Source organism: Staurois parvus, unplaced genomic scaffold, assembly GCF_062004578.1.
Source record: "Staurois parvus isolate SC_StPar_1 unplaced genomic scaffold, SC_StPar_1.0 ptg000173l, whole genome shotgun sequence".
In the NCBI taxonomy this organism is placed as follows: Eukaryota; Metazoa; Chordata; class Amphibia; order Anura; family Ranidae; genus Staurois; species Staurois parvus.
This window is the reverse complement of record NW_028317969.1, coordinates 7,359,108-7,382,271: the sequence shown is the minus strand read 5'-3', so window position 1 is coordinate 7,382,271 and position 23,164 is coordinate 7,359,108. Positions and strand designations below refer to the sequence as shown.

General features: G+C 43.0%; 1 long non-coding RNA gene across 1 annotated transcript in view; it reads right to left on the bottom strand.

The window, feature by feature from the left end:
* Nucleotides 1–23,164, bottom strand: part of LOC149462566 (uncharacterized) — a 612,825-nt gene that overhangs the window by 245,225 nt on the left and 344,436 nt on the right. The window contains exon 2 of the long non-coding RNA XR_016312651.1: nucleotides 21,051–21,151. This is a non-coding gene — a long non-coding RNA (uncharacterized LOC149462566). The remainder of the gene's footprint in view (nucleotides 1–21,050; nucleotides 21,152–23,164) is intronic.

Below are 23,164 nucleotides of genomic sequence, written 5' to 3'. Positions count from 1 at the left end.
TTTCACGGCCATTAGTCCAGTATTCTGCTGGCCGAGTGACTTAAACTTCTCATGCCACTCTTTCTATTAAATCAAGCATTAATCACGCACATTATCGCACCCTGGCCTGTCAGCCTTGTTGCACATCTTTTTGGCATCTGCAAAGAAATGTTTTTCCTGCTACGGTTTGTTGTGCGCGGTAAAGGAGGTAAGCTGCTTTGTTTTATTTTCTTCTTTTTTTTTTCTATTTTGACAACTAATCACACGGGGCACCATTTTTCTAAAATTGCATGCATGGCCTTTTCAAAGAAGGACAAAGCCGCTGCTAAGGGTCCTTGGGACAACAAGTAGCTCAAAGCAACTACGAAAAAATATATATTGCTTTCATATATTGCATTTAAAAAAAGTCAAGAAATAAAACCCATCTGAAAGGGGATCTAGAGATATGGGAGTGACCATTGATAACTTGTTGCCTGAGTGGTAACATGCATTTAAGTATTAATTGCCCCATGGTAGGTGTCTGTACTGGACAGTAGTGTAACTGTAGTCATATGAATGCTATGGGGGGCCCAAGGAAGGACAATGGGATATTGTGTGTTTGCATTGTTATGGAACTGTTCCAATGTTAGTGTTTCTCATTATTGTGTTCTTTCTGTACACTTTACTGATTATAATCTGATGCAGTGGTGAGGGGCTCTGTGTAGAGTGCAGACCAGCTCACTTTTAGGATCACACCACGATCCTCACAGGTATTAATCGTCACAGGTCAATCCCCTCACTCGATATCATCAATAGTGGCACTCACTCCTCTCCTTAAGGTCTCCTCCAGCCACTGGTATCAGTAGTACCGCTCACTCTCCAAATAGGCTCATAATAATAAAGCATAAAGATCCTCCATAGTGTAAAGATGTTTATTTTAAGCCAAAATACCAAATTAAAAAATGCCCACTCACATGTACAATGTTCACTAATCACTTTTCACCTCATATTATGGGTGTACTTGCATGGGTAGTAAAGGTACACCAAGATGGCGCCCACGCCGGAAATGACATCACCGCGTACCGGAAGTACCATTGCGTTACGTCACGCTTCATCAGGGTATATCCCTTTACTATGGAGGATCTTTACACTCCATAAGTGTTACGTGTCCCATAGGTTTAAGTGTCAGCAACTTAGGGTTAGGGAAGATCCTTATAAGCGCAGGAGGACCCAATATTATTATTATCTATAGGTTATGGTATGGGGGCATTAGAGAGGAGCAGATTGAGGTTATTTGGTGTTGGGGCATTAAAGAAGACAGAGTTAGGTTATGGTATGGGGGCATTAGAAAGGACAGAGTGTGGTCATGGGTGTTGGGACATTCGAGAGGACAGAGTGAGGTTATTGGTGTGGGGGCATTAGAAAGGATAGAGTGCAGCCACTGTTGTGAGGAATGAGCAGGGATTGTAATGAAGTTGTTGTATGAAAGTGATAGTTGTACAGATGGGGGATTATCAATGGGAGGGTACAGGGTTGTTTTTTTGATGTGGGGGTATTTATTATAGGGGGGCAGAGGAAGGCTATTTCCAAGGATGAATTAGAGGGGAGAAAAGTGAGCCTGTTGGTATGGGGGCATTAGATAGAAGTAGAGTGAGGATATTGGTGTGACAGCTTTAAAGAGAAACAGAGTGAGGTTAATGGTGTAGGGAAATTTTAGGGGAGCAAAGTAAGGCTACTGATGTGAGGGCAAAAAGGAGAGCAAAGTGGAGCTACTGGCATGATGGCATATGAGGGGAGCAGTATAAGCCTACTGGGGAATGGGTATGATAAGGGAGCAAGATGAAACTGTTGGCATGGGGGCATGGAAGGGTTGCAGATTGGGACCATTAGTCAGTCATGAGAGAGAAGCAGAGAAAGACTACAATAGTGGGAACACGAGAGGGGATCAGAGTGAAGCTATTGACAAAAGGGGCATGAGAGGAAGAGCAGTGAGGCTAGTGTGGGGAATGGAATAAAGAAGAAATAAAGTCATTAATGTAAGGACATGATAGGAGTGTTGGGAGTATTAGGAGTTGTTAATAAGATAATACAAGGTGGGGTTTTTGATGTGGCCCTCGGTTATAATGATGGACACAAAGTGCTAAGGAAGGGAGCTCATCAACCTGTACACTACTATCCCAGAGTCCACTATTCCCATAAAAACTTTGCAATTAAACCCTGAGATTTGTAGTAAGAATCCTAGTAATTATATAAAAATTATTTGGTTGGATTCTCTTAGTGAACCTGATATGAGGTATACCATGGCTGTCATTGCTACTACCATAACCACTTGGTTGTTTGTGGCTGCAAAGCTTTATCAGTCATAGCCTCCAAACAATGCCTTATGATTTCCTTATTCAAATAAACACCATTAACTATTTTCTTCCACTGATGGCATCAACAGCAAGGCTCTTACTTTCCATTCATCATACATCAGCATCAGAGGTTGGTCATCAGCTCTGAGGAAAGGGATTCATCCCCGAAACGCATCAGTCATTTGACCGCACTGACAGTGAGAACACCTTGCCTGCCGTTGTGGCCATTGTCATTTTTCTATGCTTTTTAGGTACATGCTTTGTCTGTGAGTATGTTTTTATTATTCTTTCACTCCTACAATAAACCTTGGATAATGCACTAGGTGTGTGCGCCACCTGTTTTCTCTCTATCCAGTGGCTGATTTCCCCGTCTGAGGAGGGCTGCAGCCCTGAAGCATTTCCTTTGGTTGTCGCTGTCCTGGTACCCTTGCTTCCCTTTTGGCTGTGCATATCCTGAGGCGCTGGAGAGTACATACGATATCTGGTTCGGTTGCTATTATGAGAGCTAAAACTAATAACTACATGAGCATGAGAATCAAATTTTCAATTGTTGAATGCTTGTTCTTAACCAGGCAGACGTAATTTTTGGAATGATTTTAACATGGCAATAACTGGCAAGTCCAGGTTGCTTGCGATTTCCCTTTAATATCTTATGTCCAGGTTGCATTTCATTATAAGGAAGGCTTATTTAATAAGTGTTTTCACAGTGTACTCACAGAACTGAGGATCCTCTATTAAACATGATGAGGATGGAGAAGATCACCAGCTGAGGAAGTGTTATGTGGAAAAGTGATAGGCTGGCAAAAAAACCAGCAATTCTGCCAATACAATGTCAAGTGACACTGAACGGCTTGTGGAAAGTGATTAACTTGCCACATGCTGCTAGGTCAAGCGCGGCGTGCGTCAGCTGTCAGGTGCAGCGCAGATCTGACTGAGCCGGGCGCGTTCTCATTTGTTAATGGTACGCAGCATCATCTCCTAAGCAAGATGTTTAAGATGAAGGTGGTTGCTGCAAGTGACCTCCACCATCCTGCTGTGATCCTGTGCAATGATTAGATCAAGGTGTGTGCTTTTCACCCAGGGTTGGATTTCCCATAAGACACTTGTAGGCTAATAGCCTAGGGCAGAAGGGTCAATACTCCGTAGTAGCCTTAGTTTATCATTTCCAAGGACATTAATGCACATACATATAGTCTTCATTTATAGGAAATCATTCATTCCTTTGCTGCAAGTGCCGCTTTTGTGTATTTTGCACACGTGTTTAAAAATAATTTTAGGCCTGAAGATTACTTAACCCCTTTACGCCGGCTGCACACAAATGTGCGGCCTCCTGACGTCTGGGCCTAGACGCCGAGCAACTGCACATTTGCATTCATGTAAGAAAAAACATATGTGCTGAGAGAGCGCCCTGCGTGCTCCCAGCACACATGTCCGGTACTCACGGAAAGGTCCCAGTCTGCTCTTTCGATCGGGACCTTTTCCGATCATGTGACCGCTGTGACGGTGCGTCACGGCGGTCACATGATCCCTAAACCACGCCCCGCCCACCACGCCTCCCGGCTTCTGAAACTCTTAAAGGGCTGGGAGGCACCACTGGGAAGGGGTTAAAGCCCTCAGAACATTATATATTTTCTGAAAGCAGAGACTCTGAAGAATTAAGTGCCAGTAGTTCCAATTTTTTATTTCACATAATATTAGCACCATGGTTTATCAAGTTTTCAGTAAAAAATACACTAAAGTTAATTTTAACGTGCACAAATGCAGTATTTAATCCAGTTTATTTGGTGAAATATAAAGGATTCAGTTGTGCTAAGTAAATAGGTACCCGACGACAAATCAAGCCCTAAAATTGTGTGTGTAGCACTCCCCCATAGGAACCACTGGTGAATTTGGTCCTATTTTTCCCTTCAGAGCACACACAGCTAGGCACATTTTCTTCATTCTTCCCTGGTTCAAAAGATCAGTCTAGGGGTTTCATTTTAGCAAAAGAGCAGCCTGTGAAATACTGAGCAACCACTGCTCCACTTTTTACAGAGGAGCTAAAACAAATGTTTTTTGCAGCCTATTCTAAGCTTAGGAGGGTGCTACATGTGCGCCCTTGAAACTTAGGTATCCTAAATTGTCAACAGGCAACAATTTTAAAGATATGTAACATATTTAGTGCAATTGACATTTTTGTGCCTAGGGTCCCCCAATGAATGTGTTTACCTTAGTGAGGCTACTGGGGACCTTGTGACCTTAGTGACCTTAGTGACCTTAGTGAATGGATGTTCACTGGTCTCTCTCCCATCTATCCATTGGAATTTTAACATTACAGCCTGACAGGGACACATGATGTGGCTGTGTTGCTTTGTTTTGTTGCATTTTTAACTCGAGCACATTATGGCCAGTATATGCCTCTTAGTTTGCTACTCTCCAGCATTGGCCACCTAGTCTTTTAGACCCCAGTTTCTTAACCAGGGTTCTCCCAGGATGCCCCGAGCACTAGATTCAGTTTGCCTAGATCAGGGATCTCCAAATTGATTCCATTCGCTGCCATTGTGTTGTTGTTGGTTGTCATGTGAGTCTCTATACCTTTAAAGTTGGGTTAGAAGCTCTGAAAATTATAGTTATGAACGCAGTATATACAGAAGTCCTTTGATGTGAGCACTGCGGCTTACACATATATTTTCAAATGTGTGCAAACTAAACCCTCTATTTTTAATGTAAACTGCTAGACAGGGCAATTCAGTTGTTTTGCAGGCTGGCTGGTAAGTGTGCTGAGAAATCTTTTGTTTGCTTGCAATGTGTGTTGCCCTTCCATTTGCACCTTGCTGGAAAGGCCAGTTACAGGTTATGGTTGTTGCCCATTTTTTGTACAGTACAGTCTCCAAGCTTTTTAAACAAAGGGCCAGTTTGCTATCCTTCAGACTTTAGGGTAGTATAAAATGCCCCAATGTCAGTGGGATTAAACAATGCCTAATCTTTGGTGTCAGTGGGAGGAATAGTGCCCCATTGTTGGTCTCAGTGGGAGGATTTATGCTCCATCATTGATGTCATTATACCCTATTGTTTGTGTCATTGGGAGCAGTTGTGCCCCATTATTTGGTGACATTGTGCCCCATCATTGGTGTTATTGGGAGGAATTGTGCCCCATCACCGATGTCATGTTACCCCATCATTGGTAGGAATTGTGCCGCATCATTGGTGTCATTGTGCCTCATTGTTGGTGTCATTGGGAGGAATTCTGCCATATTGTTGGTGTCATTGGGAGGAATAGTGCCTCATCATTTATGTCATTGCGAGGAATTGTGCCCCATCATTAGTGTCAGTGGGGTGAGTTATGCCCCATTGTTGCCGTTATTGAATGATATAGAGCCCCAAGGGCCAGATAAAAGTAAGGACGAAACCCCATCTTGCCCCTGGGCAGCAGTTTGGAGACCACTGCCCTAGATCATAGATGGATGAGATGACTTTGTAACGAGGGGGCTCTGACTATGTAATGAGGGGACTGTCAATCAACTGAGCCGCATCCCAACCACGAGCTAAATGCTTGACTCGGAATTGCAGCATGGTTCCACAATGTAAAATCACCCTTTGACAATTAAAAAAAATAAAATAAAAACAAGTATCAGGAGGAGGCAGTCATGCCTTCTGAATGTCTGCCCGCTGCTGCTATACCCCCCTCCTTAAAAGCAATCCACCATGGATCATTTTTCAGAAGCCAGTAAGCATTATTGAATCTCTCCAGCAGGAACACAGACAGCAATATGAACCTTACTGGGGTTCTAACCTTTTCATACAGTTTTCAAAACTAAACAAAAAAAAAAAGTTTTGGTTGTACATACACATACAAACAGTAAAAGTGGAACTAATCCCTCCTGTCATTTTTAGCCAAGGAAGCCACCATCTTAGCCTCTGCTTGATCTTCAACTGCTATGATGAGTCACATGTGATCAGTTATGACACCAGCCATTTGATGGTTTGACAGTTTGATTGAGAGCACAAGCAATGTGATAGTCAGTGGCATCACTAGGAGGGTGCGGGGGGTGTGGGCCGCACCAGGTGACACCATCACAGGGGGTGACACCAAAATGAAAAGAAGAAAATTGCTGGCTGGCTGGTGCCAGCATGAGTTACCTAGTGACAAGTGGATATCAGCCTGGAGAACTGGGAGTGACACCACCTGGCTTTGTATCCCCACACGCCGGCACCTCGCACTCTGCCACTGGCCGGGGAACGGCTCGGACTGGGAAATGCTGTATTGGCTGAAGGAAGAGGAGATGTCACACCATGAGCTCACTCAGAGGCTGGCCACTGTCATCACCCATGTCGGTAAGAGTTGGGCGAGGCAGGAGACATAGACAGAGGGGTGACACCATGTGTTACCGTACTGGTTGACACCAACCCTAGTGACGCCTCTGGTGATAGTTACTGTACATTCCTGCTACGTGCCTGTTAAATGGATGGGTTTAGAAGGTGTTGGCAAGGCCTACATCCCTATCTGCAGAACAGAAACAGGTGAGCATCTGCAATTAATATGCTATATAGTTGACTTGTAGGCAGGGGCGGACTGACCATTTGGAAACTCGGGCACTGCCCAAGGGCCAGGGGTCAATAGGGCGCCCCATGAGATGCCCCTGGTACCTTTTTTATAGGTTTTTTTGATTTTGGGCAAGGACATGGGGCCCCATGATCCCCTATTGCCCAGGGGGCCCCGTGATTTGTCAGTCCGCCCCTGCTTGTAGGAGACAAGAAAAAAACGGGGGTGTTTTGCTTAAGTCAGATTTTTTCAGCGAACAAGCGTTAATACATTTTGATGATCCGATTGATTACATTTTCAATTGCACGTGGCCAGCGTGATTTCTATATTTCCTACACAGCAACATATCTATTTGCCCAGAAATCTGCTTTTATGAAACGCCAGATGCTCTGTCAAGCTCGCTGGTCTCATCCGTGTTTTTAATCAGCTCCCTTTTAAAGTTTACTCAGTGCTCTTGACTTCCCCTGGCCGCGCAGTAATTCAATTACACACAGTAATGGTGTACTAGGGCGTACGGCTCCGACCATAATCGGATACATCTTTGTTTCTTTTTGTGCTCTATGCGAAACGCGTGCATTTACTGTACCGAATACGCCGGGCTATATTTTGCCATGCCAGGAGCACTTCCAATGCGCTGAAAGGAGTGGAGAGGCCCATAATGAAGGATAAGTATGTCTGGCTGGGACCAGTGCAGGTTGTTAATGTACGGGGTGAGGGAAGCTTTACATAAGGCCAGCATTTCGAAAAACCGAACATTGCAATCCAGAACGCAACACGGCCAAAATGCTTAGAGAGTAGTCCGGTTTTTGTAATTGTTTTGTCGAGGAGACATTTGTTCGGGAAAAGTTGACTGCCAATGACTCCATATTTTTCAGCCAGTATCGGGTTCTATGTGCCAGGGATATAGAGAGGCACTGAATACAAATGATGCACTTCTCTTTGTGCAATGGGCACCAAAGTATAGAGAGGGCAACGTGTTAGAAGATAAAATGGCACATCGGGCAGATATTACAAAACACCAATTACTCCAATTTATACAGTCATTAGAGCAGAACTAAACTCTCTCAATCAACACTGACTTCTTTTAATTCTTACACTGCTAGCATTGGTAAATAGATAGCAAGGTATATTATATTTATTTGAAACTTTTTTTCTCTACATTTTTTCAGTTATTTCCTGGTTTCTGACCCAGGCCAAAATGATGTCATACTTCCCAGGAGTCTTCATGAGGGGAGGAGGGGCTTTCTCAGCTAAGAACACCCTGCTGCCTCCATGCCTGAGCTAAAGGCAGATGGATTCCAGGAAATAAATGCTACATGAGTCATCTGCCCTTACTCAAGATGGCAGAGAGTAGAAATGCTAGGGGGGGTGTTTTTCAAAGTGATTTCTCGACAAAATAAAGTACGGAGACATGGATGGAGGGGTCAATTTGCTCCGAATATTAAAAGTGGATTAAACAGTGTTTTTGGTTTGTGGTGCTGAGATACAGTTAAGTTCTGCTTTAATAAAAATGAATTATGTTGAACCGGTAGTAAACTCAAAAAAAGTTTTCTCTTGCAAGGCAAAGGTATAATGTGCTAGGATGCATCGCATACTACCACATTATGAAGGACTTACCTTAAAACAAAGCCCGTCAGTGGCACGCTGTCATCACTGCCGAGACTTCCATCTTCACCCAGTCATCCTTCCAGGTTTGCGGGCTGTGGCCACTTGATTTGCTGAGCCGCGATGACGTCACTCCTGCGCATGCATGTGGGAGTCTCGGCCATGGCACACAGCTCTAAAGGAAAGGCATGGGTATGCCATTCCTTCAGAGTGTATGCACTGGTGATGTCACCGCTGCTCACTAGAATATTTCCTAAAAGGTGCAAGTTTAGGAGATATTAATTTTACCTACAGGTAAGTTTTATTATAAGCTTTCATGTAGGTAAAAATAAAAAAACGAGAGTTTACTAGCACTTTAAAATATATGTGTATATATGCCTCACTGTAGTGGCAAGAAATTGGTGGGTGAAAAATCTTCAGAAACTGATCCTTCTCTGGGGGTGTTGACTAACCCCCCTATATGCTATGTGGTTTTTCCCACTGACCTCCACCAGACCTATCAGGGGCTGGCAAATCGGACCCTCAAGCACCCCTGAAGTGTTGGTTTCTGAGATTTCTATTCACTAAACTAACAATCGGTGGCATGGGCAGTGTGTTAGGCGAGTAGTTAAGTTTCTTTCTGCCAGGGCAGCTTTAGTTTAGGTTTTGGTAAAGAAGATGAGACCCCAAAATGGAATTAATATGTGGTCAGCAGAGGTGCCTATTCAATAAAAAGGTGCTTCCAACTGGATTCTTCAGGAAGGTTGATATTTAGAGATCATAAGACAGGTTAGAACACACTATCAACATGCTTTGTAGTTCTTTGGTGGCCACTCTTTTAGGAAAAGGTGTACTCTTTAGTGGATGGGATCTCTCTGCATTCCTTCTATTCACTAAATCATTGATCGGTGGAATGGGCAGTGGGTTAGGTGAGTAGTTAAGTTTCTTTCTGCAAAGGCAGCTTTAGTTTAGGCTTTGGTAAAGAAGATGAGACCCCAAAATGGAATTAATATGGGGTCAGCAGAGGTGCCTATTCAATAAAAAGGTGCTTCCATCTGGATGCTTCAGGAAGGCTGATATTTTTAGATCATAAGACAGGTTAGAACATACCATCAACACGCTTTGTAGTTCTTTGGTGGCCACTTTTTTAGGAAAAGGTTTACCCTTTAGTGGATAGGATCTCTTTGCATTACTTCTATTCACTAAATCAATGATCGGTGGAATGGGCAGTAGGTTAGGTGAGTAGTTAAGTTTCTTTCTGCCAAAACTATGGAAATACCAGGTAAAAGAACAAAATTGTTACCTAATATGGTGTTGGACTGCCTTTTCATCCATGACAGCCTGAATTCCTCTGGGAATTGACAAATAAAAGTCTTGGATGGTGGATAATGGAATCTGATGCCACACTTCATGTAAAAATCGCTCCAGTTCCCGCAGAGATGACGGAGGCAGAACGTTGTGCTCCAAAATTGACCATAGTGGCTCTATGATATTGAGATCTTGAGACTGTGGTGCTCAGGGAAGGTGCAATACTTCGTCTGCACACTTGTCAAACCTTCATTTGACAATCTGAGCATTATCTTCTTGTTAAATGGTTTCATCAGGAAGTAATGTCTACACCATGTGGTGATGATGGGGCCTGCAGAATACCAAGGTATGGCTGGCCAAACCATGATGCGCCACCACCATGCTTTTCTGTTGGCGCAAGACAGTCCTGGTCATAAGCTTGGGATGGTGTTAGCCACAAGTAAACATGTCCGGTGGTTGGGAACAGTGTGAAACTCAATTCATTGGCCCATATTGATCGACTGATCGATAGTCCACGATTTATGGATTTTTCTCCACTTTCTCCACTTCTAAGCATTAATATCAGTCACTAGTGGTTTGGCAATTGCAGCTCGCCCCTTAATGTTATTTGCTTCCACACAGTTTTTGTGGACACGGGCTTTGGAAGACCGAGATTGAGCTCTGCAGTCACTTTTGCAGCAGTTGTTTTCTTATTCCGAGTTACAATCCTGCACAATGTCCTTTTCGGTCAGTAGGCCATGTCGACCGGGCTTATTCTTATCAGATAATTTCATGGAAACTGTATATGCCGTCATAACCTTTGATAATGTACCTCACGACACGGCAAATAAACTGGCAACTTCAGTCAGAGGCACCAGCTAAGGGACACCAACAATTTGCCCTCTTTGAAGCTCAGTAAGTCCTGACATAATTCCGTATTACTAGCAGTGCGCGCCATTAATGATGAAATTGAGGCTTCCCACCTATTAGCTAGGTGTCTCATCACACAGCGGAAAAAAAAACATGTTACATCACTTCCGTTTCAATGCAAAACATGTCATCACTTTCACACCTCTAAGTCATGTACTGTTCCCGTATTTTTGTCCAACCCCTGTATATTATATCTATGGATTAGTTTAAGATGAAGTATGGTGCTGATCACTCCAGTAAACTAATAGCTCCACTCACATTCATTAAAAGGCACGTATAATCGTATTGCTACTACATAATATTGCAATTAGCATCTGTTATGAAATACTTATGTATAGTGCTTCATGTAGGCCATCGGTGTACAATCAAATTAAGTGCAGCAACACGAACGAGATCCTGGAGAGAAAGGAATCAAACCTGAAGGATTTATTTCAACAAAGAATGGGAGCAAAGGAAAAGAAGGAGAAAGATGCCAGGAATAATAATATCATTAAGTGCGCCAATGCAACCCATCAAGACAGAAATGTAGAGGCTGCCATTGCATGCTCTTAAAGGTGCAAAGTCTGGGCATGTCAACTTCATCCTGTTTTCACAACTTCACTGTTTAAGATCAAGGAAGCAGATCAAGAACTCCAAGTACTTAGGCCCTTCTTCTACGACAGTGACTCACTAGGTAGCAAAGCTAGGATACGGATGACAGTTCTCCTTAAAACCCAACACCAAGAATTATAAGAAAACGTACACTGGAAGGGTGAAATGCTCATTATGTCTAGAGGTGCTGGAATTATGAGAAATACCTTATTCCTGGCTCTAGCTGGCTCCTTCCAATGGTGCAACTGGTCCCCCTCTCTAAGCTGCTCAAGGCCGTGATCACATGCTTGCCCTCAGGGTTAATAATCCTGCATTGTATGTGATGACATTGATGAATGTGATGTAGTGCTCTCACACAAAATGACTCTATAACTCTAATAATAACATCTTTAAACTTTTTGTAGAACTACAAATCTCATCTGTCTTTAAGGCTTTAGAAGAGGAGAAACTCTGGAATTTGTGACTGCATTAGGCATACAGGGTTCAGGGTTTCAGTCTGTAGCAAAAATCGGGAGGACAATAAATCTATAAATACCTCTTCCTATACAGAAGGGGATTACTTCTGATTTGCAAAGGGTCCTTAGGTATAGCTTCATCACTTCTATATTGGAAGAGTCACAATTTGGTTTTTACTACCAGCTTTCTTAATGGCCTGCTAAGCAGTTGCCATAGCATCCAAGCTCCCTAGCTCCCTCATCACCTCCTTCCATGCTCATCTCCAGAGCTTCTCCCATCCTCTGGAACTACAAAGGCCATCCACATCTCTGCCCTGAGCTAATAAACCAATCTCGTCTCAAAATATCACTCGTCCTCTTTGCTCTTCCCAAGACTTCGTGCTCTCCGCCCCCTCGTCACCTCCTCCCAAGCTCATCTTTAGGACTTCTCTAGAGCCTCTCCCATCCTCCTGACATCCCTACCTCAATCCTTCCAGCTATCTCTTATTATATCCATCTCCAGATAATCCTTGAAAACTCATCTCTTTGGGGACGTTTATCCCACCTCTAATTAACAACTGGAATTCCACTTTCTTCATCAACTCTTCCCCCCACAGTTATTAACTTTTGTATCATATGCATCTCCCTTTAGATTGCAAGCTCTCATGAGCAGGGCCCTCTGAACCCTCCTGTCTTGGATTGGATTGTGCTTTCTCCCTGTATAAAATAGATAAGTGTAAATCCTGTATAATAACATTAATGATAATACCAGATTCACATTGGTAAAAATTCAAATCTTTACCTTCTGGTCCACACATTTTAGAAAGATCATAATGTATGTGCACATCACTTTTAGAAAGTTCAAGACACTTCCTATAAAAAAATGTTCTTGGACAACAGTTGTCGAGGTCTTTTAAAATATGTGGCATGCAGTCCAATAACATCGTCAGGTCAAAATCATTTGTATCTTCGGACTTTCATCTAACCTCGAAGATTCTCAATAAAACAATAAAGATATCAATGAATGCTCTGATAGCTTATCTGACCTCTACACAAACAAATATACAGCAAATCAAGAGACACAATAACAGCTTCTGGGCAGAATATAGCTGATGAAACCTTTTTGTGACCAAACCTAACTCAATAACCCACTCTGACAGCAAACACGTAGATCAATTATATATTTGGTCCTTCTTGAAAACGCATGGGAATAACCCCAAGAGTATTATATGAAACAGTTGAAATAGCATTACAGTGCAAGTAAATATCAATTAATTAAGCATTTTAAGAGGACCTTGCATTATCATCTTAAAAAAAAAATCACTATTGTAAATTACAACCTGTCACAACTTAAAGAGGAATTTTACATAGTTACATTGGTCTAGCTTGGACTAAAGTCTCGTAGGCAGGCAATGAAAGAAAGGTGTAACCAGAAGCCACTTCTCTGGCAGTCCAGAATACAATTTACACAATAGATGCAAGATATGTGTAGACCATACAAGGAGCAACTCTGATATAACATTAAAGATGAAATTCAGGTAGGGCATTTTTTGCATAGGAACATTGATCCAACTATACATATATACAGTTGTGGGATCCCTCTAGAACAGGGGTGGGCAAACTTTTTGACTTGAGGGCCGCAATGGGTTCATATATTGGACCCGGGGGCCAGACCAAGAGTAGATGAATGATGTGTATGTGTCATCCATAGTAAGTATAGTAATATTCCCCCATAGTAAGCATAGTAATTAATCCCCCATATAGTAATTCATCCCCCATAGTAATTCATCCCCCATATAGTAATTCATCCCCCATAGTAATTCATCCCCCATATAGTAATTCATCCCCCATAGTAATTCATCCCCCATATAGTAATTCATCCCCCATAGTAATTCATCCCCCATATAATAATTCATCCCCCATATAGTAATTCATCCCCCCTATAGTAATTCATCCCCCATATAGTAATTCATCCCCCCTATAGTAATTCACCCCCCATATAGTAATTCATCCCCCCTATAGTAATTCATTCCCCATATTAATTCATCCCTCATATAGTATTTCATCCCCCATAGTACTATTCCCCCCCAAGTAGTAAGCCAAGTCCCCCCTGTGTCAATTTACTTACCTTTGCTCCGCGCGTTCCTCTCGCCGTGTTCCCATGCCGTTCCGGTCTTCAGGGCAGACTGTGAGAGGAGCCTAGCTCCCCTCACGTTCGTCACGCTGCCCCACCTACACACATCCTGACAGCCAATGTATCACGCTCCGCGGGCCGGATTAAAAGGCCCGCGGCCCGTAGTTTGCCCATTGCTGAGGTGGATATCACTGTTGAAGACACTACTACTTCAGTGATCTCCACTTGCTTCTGGGTTACAGTATGTGCCAAGCAGCAGCTGTCCTGCTGCTTTCTGAATACAGGAGATCGTCCACTTGCCATTTTTTGTCTCCCTGCAAAGGGAGAAAAAACCGGCACATTGTTTAGTGAAAACAGCACACAGTAAACATTTTAGGCACATGGTTAACCCTTTGATTGCCCCTAAAGGTTAACCCCTTCCTAGCAAGTGTCATTAGTACAGTGACAGTGTATATTATTAGCATTACACTCGGTTCACATCTGTGCGGGTGGTGCCACTGCAGGACCCGCAAAAATACCTGCAGCCACATCACCCACACAAAGGAATGCGGGACCCACAGGCAGGTACCATTAATTCTAATGGCATGCCGCCCGCACTGAAAATCACAACCGTACTGGGAACCTCAGTTTCTATGTGGGCTGCAATTTCCAAAGAAGTGCAGGGACTTCTTCGCTGCGTGTCCTGGCCCACGCAAATCTAGGCCCACACGATCACACAGATGTGAACCAGGGCTTAATGTCACAAGATTTTTCATTTAGTCAGTTCCCATCAGGGTCAGTTAGTGTAAGATTGCCCGTCGCACTATCACAGTCCCACTATAAGCTGCTGATCACCGCCATCAATAAAAAAAAATCTATTATATATACCATCGTTTGTAGATGATATAACTTTCACGCAAACCAATTAATATACACTTATTGGGATTTTTTTTTTTACTAAGGATATGTAGCAGAATACATTTTGGCCTAAATTTATGACAAAATTAGATTTTTAAAAAAAAAGTTTTTACTGAATATGTTTTATAGTAGAAAGTAACATCTTTTTTTCAAAATTGTCAGTCTTTTTTGTTTATATAATAAAAATAAAAAACCCAGTGGAGGTCAAATACCACCAAAATAAAGCTCTTTTTGTTGGAAAAAAAATAACAATGTTGTTTGTGCACAGCGTTGCGTGACTGAGTAATTACCTGTTAAAGTATTGCAGTGCTAAATAACAAAAAATGGCTTGGTCGTGTAGGGGGTAAAACCTTCCAGAGCTGAAGTTTAATGTTTACATCAGAAATGCTCCTTATATGGTCTACACACATCTTGCATCTATTATGCAAATTGTATTCTGGACTGCCATAGAGGTGGCTTCTGGGTACATGTTTTTTTCATTGCCTTCAAGGTCTTTGGAGACTTCAGACACACAGAGATTAGCATAGCAAGAGACATCTAACACCATTCCTAATAGGACCACATACCAGGAAATCAGTGAAAGACATCTTATCAGTTTGGCATTCTTAACTGTCGAATTAAGTAGGTGGAAGCTAACTATTTACACCAGAAAATAATATAGGAAATTGTATTACACATACCATTTTACAAGATGAGTGGGTGGTGTATTTTATTCAATTACAATCTAATTTTTCAATACAAGGTCGATTTTAAAGAGCTTCTTAGGACTGAAAATACATAAATTACAGCTGAACTCCAGGAAAAAAGCTAAATCCCCTTTGAAATACGCTTAAGGGAGGAATTTTACCTGCCAAAGTATTTGTATTTCTATTGTAGCACTACCCCTTTAGGAGTTGCTGAAGATTTGGGTCCCCTTTTAGTCCTGCACAGCCAGGCAACACACATTTTTCACAAACTTGTGTTCAGGAGACAGCAAACTGTCCTTGAGATTTTTTTTTCTTCTTAGGGGTATTGAACTTGGATGGGGTAAGGTGTGTATGGGATGCTCAAGTGAACTGCAAACTGAGGACAACTTCCGAGCAACAATACACAAGTTTCTTTACAGCAAACTATTCTAGGAGAGCTCTCCAGCCTTTCCTAGTGTACCACCGCACACGCCAGATAAATCATCTTCTTTACCCAGCTGTCTGGAGGAATCCCTGAGCAAGGGGATCCAGAGCCTGCCACTTTAAGATGAACAGTCCCGGGTGAGGAGATAGTCAGGTTTCCCACCAGAATGCTTTTTTCCCCTTAGCTGGCCTAGGGGGTGCAGGATTACTCACTCAATCCTTGTCTGTAAGCTGGTTGGGTTGGTGGTTTCCTTCAGGCCTTCTGCTGGGCTGGCTCCTTCCCTGGCTCCACAGGTGGACTTCCCTTCAGGGACCCGTGAGACTGAGCAATCCTCCTTTCTAAGTCCCAGCCTGTAGGTAGGCCTATTCCCACTGGGCCCCCTCCCAGGCTCCTGAATCTCAGCCTTCCTCACATCTTCCACCCGAACTCGCCTGCTGCTGAGCAGACTCAGTCATACTTAAGGACTGTCCTGACTCCATGCTAAGCCTTCTCCCTGGGGATTGGTCAGAACCCCCTAAGTATGCAGATCAGCTCCTCTTCATCCCCACCCACTGCTTCTAGAATCTTCTCCAAAATTTTAGAACAGAGGAAGGTATCAGGGAACTGATCTGATCTGCAGAAACCCTCAGCTCTGACCCAACTTTGACCCTGCTGACTATTCCCAGGCTGCTGCTCAGCCTTTCTCACTAACAATCATTAACTAGCTCTCCTTGGCTATCTAGAGGAACACTACACTATGTATCTAGTCCTGAGATTTACACAACCAGCCAGGTTGGTGACCTTCCTTTTATCTACCAGTTCACCCCTTCTAGATCAGCATCACTGTCCTTTTAACATGGTCTGTGTGCCTAGGGGGGAAGGAAGGATTGGCAATCATGTGACCACTGTGATTGGCTGTAACAGTGGTCACATGACCTGGACCCAGTCCAGCTGGCGAGTGAATGTTAGTGAGGACCAAGAACGGTCTTTGCCAGCTTAGCCTCTGTGCTGGGAGCTGGCAATGAGCATACTCTCAGCATAGAAACCTTGATCGCTCATTGACCCATATGAGCGGTGTGTGGGTGTTAAAGCCCACCCCTTTACCTCTGTTGCACCTACATGAGTGGCAAGAAGTTAAGGAACACAATTAGGTCACCTTCACACCCCAGCCTGGGAATGGACAGAGAAGGATCAAAAACAAGCTGGACTGGCTTTGCTCCCTCCTCCTGGCAGCATGGGAGCACATGTGCATCTAGTCCCCTTGCTGGTTTTCCTTCTGTTCTTATGGACAGGGATTACAGGAGGTTAAAATCAACTTAAATACATGTATTTGCACTAGCTGCAATGGATGTAATGATTCTTAAAGAAATTCCCAACTCAATTTATTGGTGTACATATATACATATCTGTATACATATTGTGGCAGTGCGGTGTCAAAATAAAGCTGAAAACTCTGGATTCTCAACCAGGCAGGTTGAGGGGCTCCAGAGAGTTGATTTATTGCAGAGGAAACTGGCTTTTCAGTTTCCTCATTTGTTCATTAAGTTTGTTTTGGGATCTGGAGCCTGGAGATTTCAAAGAGATCTGGGAGGGATGAAATCTCCAATCCGGGGTCTGGGTTTTGAGAACCCCCAGCACACTGATTACACAGGTGTGTGCAGGCCTTTTTATAGAGGCCTAACCATGGTTCTGGGCTCCACCCCGGCAAACGGAGTCAGGAGGGCTCCACAACGGCAGGCAGGAGGTCTCTTTCTTGGAGTCAGGTGGAAGCCAGACTAGCTGTGTGCTAGTGCCATATTTTGGGAAGACTCTGCAGGAGACAGAGTTAAAACTGTGTACAAGCCAGGAGGCTGAATACTGTTAATTTGATTGATGGTGGATACCCCTGCGTGGGAAGCATTTTATTTGAACTTTCTTGTAAATAAAATTGGGCAAAAAGGCCCTTTAAAAAGAAGCGAGTTGCTTTGTGCTTTCAAAAAGCTCTACCAGTTGAAGCGAGTTCCCACAATATCTATATACTATATATATATATATATATATATACCTGGAGTTCAGCTTTACAGATATACTGGTTAGGGGTATATTTCTGACTCCCTGTTTCCCTGAAAGGAAACTGCTGCCAATTGTCACTAGTATTCGGAGCTTTTTAGCATGAAACAATGAACAACGTAACACAGCGGGCCACTTGTTTTAATTAAATGTAATGTCAAACATCTCTGTTTCTGTACAAACATGGAAACTTTTACAAAACACGTGCTGAATGTTCTTTGATGCTCTGCTGTAAAAGGTAATTTGCAAGTTTGGTTAACTGGTCCTTCAAATGTTTGTAATTGCATTGGATTAGATTCCCTGTCATGTCAAGACTCCCTGTCTAGATGCCACTCCTAATGATGACAGACGTCGAAACATGTGGGGTGGAGCCACTGAGTGACGTCATCCCGCACGAGCCAGTCTTGCTCACAGCCTACGTTTGTGGCTGGAGGCAGTAGTGCTGTAACACAGTTAACAAGTCTGTTTCCCTAATAAATGTTTATGGTTTTATGAAATGTGGAACCTTCCTCTCTATCTTTTATAGTAAGCTCTGGTGAGTATCTGATGTGATCCTGGAGATTGATTCTGGCCGTTGCTTGAGAGGAGATCCATGCCAAGCTATTTATATGCTGATCGGACACGATTTCCTTGGACCGATATTGGTGGGCACACATACTATATGTGTGTGTGTGTGTGTGTGTGTGTATGTATGTATGTATGTATGTATGTATGTATATATATATATATACACACACTGTATATACCTGAGTTCAAACTCACACCCTGTCTATTTCCCTGAAAGGAAAGCACTGCCAATTATCGCTCGTATTCAAAGCTTTTTAGCATGAAGCAATGAACAACTCAACACAGCAGGCCAATTGTTTTAAATAAATGTAATGCCAAACATCTCTGTCTCTGTACAAATATGGAAACTTTTACAAAACACATGCTGAATGTTCTTTAATGCTCTGCTGTAAAAGGTAATTTACACATTTGGTTAACTGGATCCCCAAGTATTTGAAATTGCCGTTTTTTTTTTTTTTAGGTTTGGATAGCTTGGCTAAGGATTAGACTCCCCGTCATGTCCAGACTCCCTGTCTAGATGCCACTCCCAATGATGACAGATCTTGAAACGCATAGAGAAAGGCCACTGAGTGCATCGCTTAGCTAAAGATTAGACTCCCTGTCAAGTTTTTAATGTTGTTTGTGTCCCCATTGGGATGATTCACCCTTCTGTTTGTCCATGGTGACCATGGACCATGATCATCACCAAGAGGAAATCCAAAATATTAGAGTTGTCACCAGAGCAAGAGGGTAATTCACAAAATTGAGACCAATGTTTGGGTGACAACTATCTAAGTTGAGATTTCCTTTCCTGTTGTTTCTCCATGAAAGGAGATTAAGAGAAGTCTTCCAAGTGGGAAACACAATCTGGTAGGTGTCTGGTATTGCTGGACCGGTGATGTTCAAAATGAATGTCCTAGAGGTGGTACCTTTTGTTTGGTGTTATCCTGTGCTGAAAGGGAGGTATGTTGGGACCTAGTTTAGGCTCTAGGTTTCTCATCCTCTGATCCCGGAGGGTGAGTTGTACTTTAGATGATCTATTTATGGGTGTGGGGTGAGGAGCCTCCAGGCAACACAGTGGCTAAATGGTTAGCACTTCTGCCTGGCAGTATTGGGATCGTTGGTTCAAATCCCAACCACGGCACCACTTGCCTTGAGGTTGCATGTTCTCCCTGTGCCTGCATGGATTTTCTCCAACACTAAAAGACATGCTGGAAGGTTAATTGTCTCCTGTCTAAATTGGCCCTAGTATGTGTATGTATGAATCTAAGTTAGGGACCTTAGATTGTACACCCTTGAGGGCTAGGGAGTGATGTGAATGTACAATATATATGTAAATTGCTGCATAAATTGACAGCGCTGTATACGTACCTGAAATAAATAAATAGTATAAACAGCTGTGTGACTTGGTGACCCATTTTATACTTTTTTATTAGTTAGGAATGTTGTCTAGGAATACTGCTTCTTGGGGGGCCTCCCTCTTCTTTGATCTGCTTTTATTTTTACCTTCCCTGACACCCCCCAACCCCTTAAACATGCTATTTAATTTTTAAATTAGACCCTTTTGTTTTCAATACATAACCTATTTTATACCCAGTGACATCAACACCAGGTTTTTGTGCTTCTCTGTGCAATGAGGTCAGATCATGGCTGTTGTGGAGGAGTGGCGAGGGGGTCAGAGGGTGCTGTACATAGTATCCAGAACACAGGAAACTGTGGTAATGCCCACGTGGGATGCTGAAATCCCATGCTTAAAAGAACTGAAGTCCAATGAATGAAAGGGGTGGCCCAGGAACAGCAAGGCTGGAGAGGAAAGGATTGAAAGACCTTGATATCCAATGAATGAAAGGGGTGGCACGGGAACAGCAAGGCTGGAGAGGACAGGGATTGAAAGAACTTGATATCCAATGTATGAAAGGGGTGGCCCAGGAACAGCAAGGTTGGAGAGGAAGGGATTGAAAGACCTTGATATCCAATGAATGAAAGGGGTGGCCCAGGAACAGCAAGGCTGGAGAGGAAAGGATTGAAAGAACTGAAATCCAATGAATGAAAGGGGTGGCCCAGGAACAGCAAGGCTGGAGAGGAAAGGATTGAAAGAACTGAAATCCAATGAATGAAAGGGGTGGCCCAGGAACAGCAAGGCTGGAGAGGAAAGGATTGAAAGAACTGAAATCCAATGAATGAAAGGGGTGGCCCAGGAACAGCAAGGCTGGAGAGGAAGGGATTGAAAGAACTGAAATCCAATGAATGAAAGGATTGGGTCAGGGACAGTAAGGCTTAGGAGAAGAGAATGGAGATGAGAGATGGCATCTACCTGACTTCTAATGCACATTGTGAGCGGATCACAGTGTGCAGGGAAATCAAAGTAAGCCATTTCAGCCCAGGAGAGGAGCCGGGACAACTATGCAAGACTGAAGGGAAGGAAGGAGTTCATCTTTAAGTGACATGAAAAAAAAAGGTTCTATTGGAACTAAATTCACTGAACGGCATTGTTTAGTTGTTTGGGAAGAAGATGTACAGGGTCAATGTTGGCTTCCAGCAGTTCAAGTATCTGGCTGGGTTTGGCTAGCTGGGGGTTTAACCCTTTTTCTACTCTATCCAAGTCCAAAAAAAAAAAAAAAGGTTATACGTGCATTTTAAGCCAAGAAAATCAATAACGATTCATGACCTCCTACCTTAACAAGCTTTATGGACGCACTTTCTTCTCCGCCATGTTCAGTGCTCTACATTGCTGTACTCTAAAAACCATCGATGTTCATGTCATTCAAGAAGATGCCTAGAAGAAGTAGAGAAATTAGTTATTTTAAATTACATTTACTGCAAATTGTTAACTGTTCAATGGGTTGATGTTTCTGGACTCCTGACCATCACACTTCCAAAAGCATGGTTATTAATCACTTGCCCTCCACAGGATTTACCCCCCTTCCTGACCAGGGCATTTTTTTTAGATACGGCGCTGCTTTATATAACTGACAATTGTGCAGTCATGCAACACTGCACTCAAATTAAATTTACGTCTCTTTTTTCCCACAAATTGAACTTTCTTTCGGTGGTATTTAATCACCTCTTTGTTTTTTATTTTTTGCGCTATAAACAAAAAAAGACGGACAATTTTGAGAAAAAAGGGACTTATAGCGGGACTGCGGGACTGCACTTGGCATTCTGACACTGGGGGGAACTGAGTAACCATCACTGACATCCCCAGTGACACCAATACAGTGATCAGTGCTAATAAAAAGCACTGACACTGTACTAATGGCACTGGGCAGCAAGGGGTTAACATCTGGGGAGATCAAAGGGTCTACTGTGTGCTCTGTGTGTGTTTCACTGTGTAAGCACATTGCCTTGTATGGCCCTGCTATGCAGAGCCATAAAAACAGTGTGCAGGAGCTTACAAGGGAGAGATCTGTATTGTTTACATACAGACCTCTCCCCTGTCAGTGATACTTGGCGATCGCTGGCGGGGAATCACTGGCTGGGACCCGGTGATCAACAACTGAGGCCGCCAATGGTGGCGTGGGTAGGGCACATGCCCTCTACCCAGAAATGCAAAATCACATATATATATATGTGTGATTTTGCACAGCCCTGACACCCTGTAGCAGTATTTCTCCTATAGGGCAGTGGGAAAGGGGTTAACATGGTGAAGGTCCCCCAATTCCACTTTCTGGCTATCACTGGGTCCTTTTTGTTCCAAATTGAAATTTGGACTAAATGTTCATTATTCGGAGATTCAGATGTATCCACATTTCCTGAATTATAATAGTAACTAATCCGAAACAACTAAACAAAATTTTGTCCGAAATTCTAATCAAATTTTAAACCAAAACTGAATTTGAAAACGCATTCTAAATATAAACATATTGCTGATTTCCTTCAAAGACTATGCTTATTAGTTTTAGAATATAGCCGTCTTCTGAAATTCATATTTTGAAAAGAATAGAATAGAATAAAACAGAATTATTTTAATTATTATTATTATTCTTATTATTACAGATACTTATTTAGCACCATCAATTTACACATCACTTTACATATACATTTTATACACAGCTCATAAAAATTAAAGGAAGACTTTTTAATCAGAGTCTAGCATCAAGTCAATGAAACTTCTGGGACATTGATCTGGTCAGGTAAGTAGCAGAGGGGATTGTTAATCAGTTTTAGCTGCTTTGGTGTTAATGAAATTAACAAGAGGTGCACTAGATGGGCAACAATGAGACAACTCCCAAAACAGGAATGGTTTTACAGGCGGAGGCCACTGATGTTTTTTTCCCTACTCATCTTTTCTGACTGTTTTTCATTAGTTTTGCATTTGGCTAGGGTCAGTGTCACTACTGGTAGCATGAGGCCATACCTGGACGCTACAGAGGTTGCACACTCCTCCAGGATGGCACATCAATACGTGCCATTGCCAGAAGGTTTGCTGTGTCTCCCAGCACAAGTCTGAAGAGCATGGAGGAGATTCCAGGAGACAGGCAGTTACTCTAGGAGAGCTGGACAGGGCCATAGAAGGTCCTTAACCCATCAGCAGGACCGGTATCTGCTCCTTTGTGCAAGGAGGAACAGCATGAGCACTGCCAGAGCCCTACAAAATGACCTCCAGCAGGCCACTAGTGTGAAAGTCTCTTACCAATCAGAAACAGACTTCATGAGGGTGGCCTGAGGGCCCAATGTCCTCTAGTGGGCCCTGTGCTCACTGCCCGGCACCACAGAGCTCGATTGGCCATTGAACACCAGAATTGGCAGGTCCACCACTGGCACCCTGTGCTTTTCACAGATGACAGCA